Consider the following 9529-nt stretch of genomic DNA (forward strand, 5'->3'; position numbering starts at 1 on the left):
TAAAGGGTATGCCTTAGAAAGATAAGTTACGGTAAGTATTTAAAATGTATTTCTGCCTTTTGCTGTTAATGCCAGAAGACATTGGTTACCTCTCTAACGTGATCAGAAAGTAAACAAGTGGAGAATGCGGGCATCGATCCCGCTACCTCTCACACGCTAAGCGAGCGCTCTACCATTTGAGCTAATTCCCCTTCCATGCAAGTGTTTTCTACATGAGAGTATCTGAAGTGGGAATGTGCTGGGGTGGTCAGTTTGCATAGAACTGCTTTTCTCTTTGAGATACAGGATGCCGTGCCAAGGCAAGGTGTGTAAAAATTGTGCAAGTCCCTTCCCCAGGTAGTGGTAACAGCTAAGAGCAAAGACTTATTCAAGAAACTTGTAGATGCTTTTATGAGTGAGCACAATATACAGTGGTGTAGTTAGTCTTAGTGACTCATACAAGCACACATAAGTTCACCTGGATGAACCTGTGCTTTTGAAGAGCGGACAAGCATGCAGTGAGCACGTGGGTTCCATTGTGTAGTGGTTATCACATCTGCTTTACACGCAGAAGGTCCTGGGTTCGAGCCCCAGTGGAACCATGTTCTTCTTAAAGTTGTCCTTGTGGTGACTATCTTATGTCTATAGAAAGGAACACAATACAGAGATCAATTCGATAAAACTAAAATGTTTAATCTTAGATGGATATCAGCTCCCTTTGATTGCAGGGCCTAGTCATTTTTTGCGGCCTAGACAACAGCCTCTTCCTCACAGATTCAAGGGACCGTTTAATCACTCAAGGTGAGAAAGTTCTTCAGCCTTGGCCTGATGACGTTATTTCTCTGAAGTTCTTTACTCTGAAGGCTGTTCTCCTGACCACAGTACTGTCAGCTAGATGAGTCTCGAAGATTCAGGCCTTTTCTTTGAAACCTCCATATTGCCAAGATGTTCATGATAGGATAGTCTTAGGTCCGGCTCCCTCCTTCCTTCCACATAAGCTTGAAAATGGTTCTGCCTCTCCCGACTCCTCAGATCCACAAGATTGGGCAAGGGTCGATGTCCTCCAAGTCATGACCTCGTACCCCGGGAGGGCTGAAGGTCTGAGAACAGCGGAAAAACACTATTATTCCTGAAGACCTAAAGAACTGTCAGGCAGCTTAAGCTAGGAGAAATTCCACATGGATAATCCAGATAATCATACAAGCCTCTTTTATTAGGGGTTGTTCTAAGGGGTCTTTGGGGAAGGAGACTGACTCCGGAAGTAGGCTGACATTATAATCATCAAGGAAAGGAAAGTTTCGATAAGTATAGACCACAAGTTTCTGTCATTTGCTGTTGTGCCAGAAGATTTTGGTTTTTCTTCTTTACCTCTTTAATGTCATTGGAAAGTAAACAAGTGGAGAATGCGGGCATCGATCCCGCTACCTCTCGCATGCTAAGTGAGCGCTCTAGCATTTGAGCTAATCCCCTTTGTTGGATGTGTCTCCTAAGAAGTCTTCATGAGAATATCTGGAATGGTAATTTGCAGGCATGGTCAGGTTGCAAATAGCTGCTTTTCTTTTTGAGATAGAGGATGCCGAATCAAGGCATTGTATGCCTGCTTCTTCTCTGGTCAAACTTGCTAACATACACCCCAACCAGCCTTGCTGGTTTTCTAGCATTCTTTCTACCTTTCCTAACATTTGAGCTAATTCCACCTCCACACAAGACAGTTGTTCTAAGGGGTCTTTGGGGAAGGAGGCAGACTCCAGAAGTAGGCTGACATGATAATCATTAAGGAAATGAAAGTTTCGGTTAGTATTGATCACAAATTTATTTTATTTGTTTTTGTGCCAGAAAACTTTGGTTTTTCTTTTTTTTACCTCTCTAGTGTGATTGGAAAGTAAACAATTGGAGAATGCGGGCATCGATCTCACTAACTCTCGCATGCTAAGGGAGCGCTCTACCATTTGAGATAATTCCCCTTCGGTTAACGGTTCTCTTAAGATGACTTGATTAGAATATCTGAAATTGTATTTTGCTTGCATGGTCATGGCTTTTCTTTTTGAGATAGAGGATGCCATGTCAAGGCATTGTATGCCTGCTTCTTCTCTGGTCAAACTAGCTAACATACACCCCAACCAGCCTTGCTGATTTTCTAGCATTCCTTCTGCATTTCTGGTGCCTACATAATTTGTTCCAGAAGTGGACCAGGAAGTAGAGGAACTCTATATGTAAGTAAATGAAAAACAAGTTTGTTAAACTAATGAATGTAGGATGATTTTAAATCAGCATGCAGAACTGCATGCTGATGGGTTTTGTTTGTGAAAGGGGTAAATGTCTGCTGTAAGTCCCTTATTCTTTGCTTGCACATTACCTCTGCTGATCCGTAACTGCCATAACCATGGATTTGTGGTAAAACCTGAAGGTTCAACATTCGTGATCACAGCAAAAATGTACTACATGACCCTTGAACTATGGCCAGCAGGCTTAGATGGAACCAAAAAGGGGGCTTCTAGATGTGCCAGCCCCATCAATATAGAAAGAAGGAGGAGCCAGATTATGAATGTATTAAAGCTGCTCTAGAAGATAAAAAGATATTACAAACTGCGTATGGAGAGATTAAGATCAGAAGGCAAACTGTGCTCTACTTTTGAGAATTGCAGTGGAGGGGCCTTCTTCTAACCCAGGTCTGTTTAATATAGCATTGGAAACATTTTGTTATACCTGTTAGATAAGTGCAATAAAACCTTCAGAAATTCAGAGGTGTCCTTTGTCCTCTGTACACTTTCTGTGTTATCTCAAAGATCCCTTCTAGGTATTTTCTTGGAATATGGAATGATTAGCATTGATGTTGTAGAAATCTGAGAGTGGTAGTGGTTGAGTAGTCCAGCAAAAGACACTGACAACACTGTTTCCACAAAAATGCTGTGTGTTGTCAAAATGTGCGTGTATTGCATAGATGTACTGCTTGTTTTTTGTTTTTTTTGCCTTAACATATGCATTAATTTATTTTATGGTAACCACATATTCCAAAAAGCTAGACAGGAAACCGAAAATATATCTGATATGCAATATTCTTCATCATTTGCTATTTGTTTTTCTAGCTCACATTTCATTTTAGTGATTTTGAATGGATTGTCTTTTAAATTATAGTTTCGAAAACAGGTGGAGAATGCGGGCATCAACCCTCATGACTCTCGCATGCAAAGTGAGTGCTATACCATTTTATCTAGCTCCCCTTCCAGTTATTTGTTTGCATTAAAGGTCTGTCTGGAGTTCTGATTTCATATTCCTTGCCACTACTATCGAAACTGTATCCAAAAAATAGAAGCAGAGGTGTCAGATAGGGATGAGCTCAGGTTGGAACTGAACCCGGGCCAAACCTGAGCCCCCCTGAGCCCAGAAACATCACCTCTAAAATACTGAAAGACAGGTGGAAGTGCCCGTGCTGCTTCCTTGTTTGGGGGAACTCAGGTTCATACTGGGTTCAGGCCTAACCAGAGCTCATCATTAGTGTGAGGAAGGTTGAGCACATGGCCATGCCCAAAGATATTCACATGCGCATGATCCAATTTGTAGCTAAATCCAAACTTGGTGCTAAGTGCCCCATTTAAGTTGCGGTAACATTGAGGAGAGTTGCTGAGTTCTGCTGACCTTGGCTTGTGTCCTGACTTCAACTTCTGCCCGCTGTTTCAGTACCTTGGCTGCCCATCTGATATTGACCTTAGCCTGGATTTTGACCTTGCTCTTGCTTTCCAAACTGGTTCCTCTGCTCCCCAGTTGTTGCTGACACCCACATGTTTCGACTATAAATCCCTGTGCTTGACCTACTTACCAGCTGTCTGCACAAGATCCAGGCTAAGCATCTCCAGCATGTTTGCAGTATCCAGACATTATGCAGATCCCCCCCTTCTTTCTAGGCCTCTACCTGGTATGAGACCAAAGGACAAAGAACTAGACATACCAGCATTACTGGCTTACCATGCCTTGTTCTGAAATGTCCTCTGGGTGAAGGTGGCCATTTCTGTGGAGGAACAGGGCTTTGCTTCCTGATGTCATAGCTATCCCTCGATAAACTATCCCTCTGGTGAACTAAAATTCAAGAAGCAGCCAGAAAGGTGGAGAAAGCACAGATCCACAGATTGAAAGAAAGTGAAGCAGATTCTTGCACTGCAGGTCCTCAGGTAGAGCTTCCACTACCAGGAAGCAGAACAATAGGCAGCTCAGTAGTTACATCACCGAATCTTACTTCAAATCTGGTGAGACCAGAAGTCAGAGGCCTTAGGTGATCTCATACTGCTCAAACACAGCTATGAGGCTAAAGAACAGGAGTGACTAGGAACAGGAAGTGTGCTGCTCTTTTTCAGGAGAAATTTAAGATTAAAGGTAAATGTTTCAGGGTACTGCTTTGGCACAATTAGGATTTTAGTTGCTTCCTAAAAGATAGCAAATCTTCGCTTTTTTAGCTTAGATCCACTTTAACCCACCAGGTGGCGATACCACATCGCCGTCCATTTAGTTCAAGCTTCCTCTATAAAAGGGTAAGAAAGCTACACGAGCAAGACCGGCTTCTATTTTTATACCTGTTTTGCATTTCTCATACTTCATATTCCCATGAGAACTATTGATGGCAAGACCGTGCATCTGGTGCCCCACAAGCTCAAGGACACCCTCTCATATCTGAACCACTTTTGAACATTCACAGGAATAAATGGCAGTGAGAAAATAGGATGGAAAATGACTGGGAGATGTCTGTACTATATATTTCATTTAAATCTGAGACTTGGAATGACTCACTCCTCAAGATAAGATGAGCCTAATTCTGCCTATGACAGGTATATCTGTCTATTGTATATAGTGTGAGATGATACATTAGTACAGCTCAAGAGTCAAATTGTAAATACCTTTTTTTCTGCTTTCTTCCACACAGAGGGGAGTCCCAATACTTTTGGCAATATAGTGTATATTACATAGTGGTTGTTGTTGTTTACTGGATAAGCAAATATTGTCCTCATACCTCATAAATATTGTCTTGAACCTTGGTGAGTTTTGTGTATTTCTTCCAGATCTGTGCAGCGATCCAGTGTGAGACTTGGAGCTTCCTGTAATAAAGACCGGTCATTGCTGCTTTCTCTCCTTGGGCAGGGTGACAGGTCTTGTCTCCGCCCCCTCCTTTAATAAAGACCAGTCACTGCTGCTCTCTCTCCTCGTGCAGGGTGACTGGTCTTGTCTCCTCCCCCTCCTGTAAGGGTTCCACAGTGAAGATTGTGGGTATGGAGATGACAGTAACTATTTTATTAGGTGGGCTGCATTCAAGAGGATGGGGAACAGGGGTTACTTAAAGGACAACTTTACTAAGGTAGTTGACTTTTAAACATAATATAAATTAAACTTGAATCTTATCCCTAAACCTCAACCAGAAACTTCAACGGAACCTCTAAACCTAAGTTTTCACTGCAACCTAACCCTTAATTTAAACCTAACCCTTGAACCAAAATCTTTACTTTTCATTGCCTCCTTTATAATCGTTTGTAAGATTCACCTTCTCCTTTTGTCCTTTCAAGATGGAAAGTAAAGGACAATTCAAACGTTTGAACCATCAACAGAACAAGAGTAGAGAGGAAGTCTTCTGATGGGGACACTTGTTCTGGTGACAACCGTCTAAAGCACAGCACAAGCATTACAATATGACTGTACAATCTCCTTTAGATCTACCAACAACTAGTACAAGGGCCTGCCTGATTGGTACAGATTGATTGGAAAGATTAGGTTGGTCCTAATATGACCTAGTTTTTAGACATGTGCGATTTGCTTCATTCCGAATCAAAATTCGTACGAATTTTCCGAAATTCGGATATTTGGACACATCCAAATTTATGAATCCCAATGCATCCGAATCCGAATTTCCAATTATGAATTTTGAATCCCATCTGAATTTCGTTCAAAAACTAAACCGAATGGGACATGTGACTTTTCTGGCCAATCAGAAGTGTTTTTCGGTTTAATGCATCCGAATGGGTCTGAACATGAATTTTCATTATGGCAACATGGGAACCATATACAGTATATACATATAATACTAAAGCTGAGGCTCCTAGACCTGAATGGCATTTGGGAGCTCCTGAATGCCATTCGGGTCTAGGAGCCTCAGCTTCAGTAATATATGTATATGGCTCCCAGACCCGAATGGCATTCGGGAGCTCCTGAATGCAATTTGGAAATTTGGATTCCAAATGCCATTCGGCTCTCGGAGCTTCAGCTTTAGTATTAATATTTTTAAATGGTTTTCTGAGGTATTCGCCGTGAATATTCGTAAACTCATCCGAAACTAACAAAAATTTGCATTTCGTCCGAATCCGAAAACCCGAACCGAATTGAATTTTGGATCCGAAGCCCGAAATAACGAAATATCCGAACTGAACCACATTTTTCCTCAGCTTACATGTCCACTAGTTTCGGTAAATTTAAATTTGCTTGGGCAAGGATTGTAACTTGTAACTTGTATGTTGAGCTTTACTTCCCTTCCCTTTACTTTAGGAAGGGAACTTTTGGCACCCTTGAAGAAGCCAATGGATGCAACACATTGGGCAGAGCTTCAGATGACATCATCCCTTTATAGGAAGTGGGAAACAGTGGATTGATCACAAAGGTTATCATAAACGTGCCATCTATTACATATGGATGTGCTTTATGCGCATATAGTGGCGCACCATTTTTATGTAGGCGGACATTTTTTACTTTGTTTTAATAAAGCATTTTTATGAGATGGAGAGGACTTTGGTGTTGTTATATGTTCATTATACACTGAGTGGCCAGTTTATTATGACCACCTGATGTTTGTAGGCAAATTAGCTATAATTTGGCGCTGAAGTTGCTGGAGGGCCAGACCATTATAAATAGGGAAGCAGGTTGTTTACCACGACAGTAGAAGTGATTTGTTTCTGAAGATACGGGGAAACAACGCGATGTAACAGCCTTTGAACGCGGGATGATTGTTGGCGCTCGGAGCCATGGAGCGAGTATCAGCAAAACAGCAGAATTAGTTAAATGTTCAAGAGGGGCTCATTGTTAAAGTGTTTAAAGACCGGACTGTCAGCCGAAAATCTGGCTCTGAACGTGCGAATTGTGGCCGTCAGCGACTAGTCAATGTTAGGGCAGAACGGGGGAGGGGCAAGACTGGTACAAGACAACAGAAGGGCAACAGTGCAGTGTCAGATTCCTCGCATCACCTTCCAACATCTCGTGGAGTCACGAGGCGGCCCAACGAAGTACTGATGGGGTGATCATAATAATCTGGCCACTCAGTGAATGCATCACTGTATACAATGGATTGAATTACCAGAGGGACGACACTCCAGCGAATCCACGCAAGAGGCAAACAAGTGCAATTGGACCTTAATTTAAACTCTAAGTCCATCTATCAGTTGAGAGGCGGACAGCGGAGGTTTTTGGATATTGATCACATTGAAAATAAATTATTATTATTATTATTACAGATATTTATATAGTGTCGGCAATTTACGCAGCGCTTTACATAGCTGCACATTCACATCAGTCTCTGCCCCTGTGGAGCTTCCATTCATACATACGAGAGCCGATTTTGACAGGAGCCAATTAACCTACCAGCATGTCTTAGGAGTGTGGGAGGAAACCAGAGTACCCGGAGGAAGCCCACTCAAGCACTGGGAGAACATGCAGACTCAATGCAGATAGTGACCTGAGCAGGATTAATTATGTTTCATGTTTAGGCATAGAGCACATTTATCGTTGCGCGGAATTTTGAAACTGATTGCATTGCACTTAAAGTGACGCTGAACTCAGGAGTAAACCTTAAAAATGCATTTGAGTACCTTAACCAGTGGTGGCGTCACTAGGGGGGGGTGACCCCTTTTTGGTGTCACCCCCTCTGAAAAGTCGGGCACTCACTCATGGACAGTTGCAGAGAGAAGAAGGGATAAGGTGTGCCGCCGGGTTTCCTCTCTACTCTTGTTCTGTTGATGGTTTGAATTGTCCCTTACTTTCAGAGAGGGTGACACCAAAAAGTGACACCAAGGGGCACCCTCCTAGTGACGTTCCCTCCTCTCTCTCACCAAGATGGCCGCCAGCATGTAACCACGCATGCGTGATGACGTCAGAGCGTGGTGTCACCTGGTACCCGCTCCGGGTGCCACCCTGCTCTAGGAAGCCCATGACCTTAACTTTTAACAACAATCTATCTTATTTGTGTATCACTTGGCTGTAGATCCTCCAATCATCTCTGAATTGGTGCTGACGCTGTCCTTCCTTCTGGAGGGTGACTACTTTTGTTCCCCATGGTCCCTGTGTGTGTTGTAAAGTAGTCACCACTCCGAGCTCGCTCACGCTCTGTAATCATTATTACATCATTAAATACATTTTTATTAAAATGTAATTTACATTGAATTAATTGTTTTAATGCAAGCAGTCTAAAGTCCTGAATTAGACCAGGTATCAGCCTCTTGCAGTCCTTGTACAGCAGAGTTCAGACCAGGGGAAGGAAAAGCAGTGCAATGAGCCAATCACGTGCAGTCCCTATGCAGCTATCACGTACCTTATGGAGCTTGAGATGGCAAGGGCGGCCTCTCTTGCAGCTCTGGTCACAGGAGGCCTGAATATTGATACAGGTATTGGCATGCAGAGAAGAGCCGAAGTCAGACAGACCGGGTCAGCAACGTGCAGTCAGGAAGGTACTGAAGCAGGAGACAAAATCGGGTAGCAGGCCAGGATCAGCAACATGCAGACAACGCAGGATCAGGCAGGGAGCAGAAGAGAAGTCAAACCAGCCGGGGTCAGAATACCAGAAGGTCAGCTGGGTCAATAACATGCCGGGTTCAGCAACGCGAAGGCAATACAACTGGAAACGGGTTCAGGATACAAGGCACACAGCTGAAGAGTACTCAGCACTGAGCTCAAATAGTCCATTTGGAGCCTCCATGGTATATGTGGGCGATACAGAGAAACTTTCCCCAGCTGCTAAATAGAACCAGGAGCCCGGCTAACCTCCGTTGTGAGACGGGGAACCACAAAGCATCTTACCATCAGAAGGCCGCTGTCTACAACAACCTTTATTTAGGGCCAGGCCGAGAGGTCGGCAGAAGCGGCGGATGCTTTGGGTGCTTCAGCAGGGGAAGGGGCAGAAACTGCAACCGGTGCCGCTAAAGTAGTTCACAGCTCATGGGGTAGGTGGCGCACTTTGGCCCTTCCAGCTTCAGCGTTAAAGGCCCCTCCCACCAGCCATGCTCTGCCTGCCTTGCACAAGCACGGAGACCCGGAGATGACATCTCTATAGGTTGAACTCGATGGACTTGTGTCTTTTTTCAACCTGACCAACTATGGAACTATGTAACATCACTGGGCCTAACATGTGATATGTAATGATAAGGAAATGGTTTTATATAAAAATGTAATGAAAAGGCAAAATAGAAGCAGATTAAACAGCAGCTTTAAAGGAGAACTATGAGGGGGGAGGGGGGGGGGGGCTTTTCACTCACCTCATAGTTCTAGCCGACCTGTGACAATGAGACTGTCACAGGTCGGCTCAGGAGATCGG

The 9529-nt window shown here is 43.5% G+C and overlaps 2 non-coding genes across 2 annotated transcripts; one reads left to right on the top strand and one right to left on the bottom strand.

Moving 5' to 3' along the window:
• Positions 1 to 118: 118 nt before the first annotated feature.
• TRNAA-AGC lies at positions 119 to 191 on the bottom strand. Its single transcript has one exon. It is a non-coding gene; the product is annotated as a tRNA-Ala (tRNA).
• Positions 192 to 508: 317 nt separating this feature from the next.
• On the top strand, positions 509 to 581 carry TRNAV-UAC. The gene has a single exon. It is a non-coding gene; the product is annotated as a tRNA-Val (tRNA).
• Positions 582 to 9529: the final 8948 nt, after the last annotated feature.

Source organism: Nanorana parkeri, unplaced genomic scaffold, assembly GCF_000935625.1.
Source record: "Nanorana parkeri isolate BGI_ZX_2015 unplaced genomic scaffold, ASM93562v1 scaffold2685, whole genome shotgun sequence".
NCBI classification, from domain to species: domain Eukaryota; kingdom Metazoa; phylum Chordata; class Amphibia; order Anura; family Dicroglossidae; genus Nanorana; species Nanorana parkeri.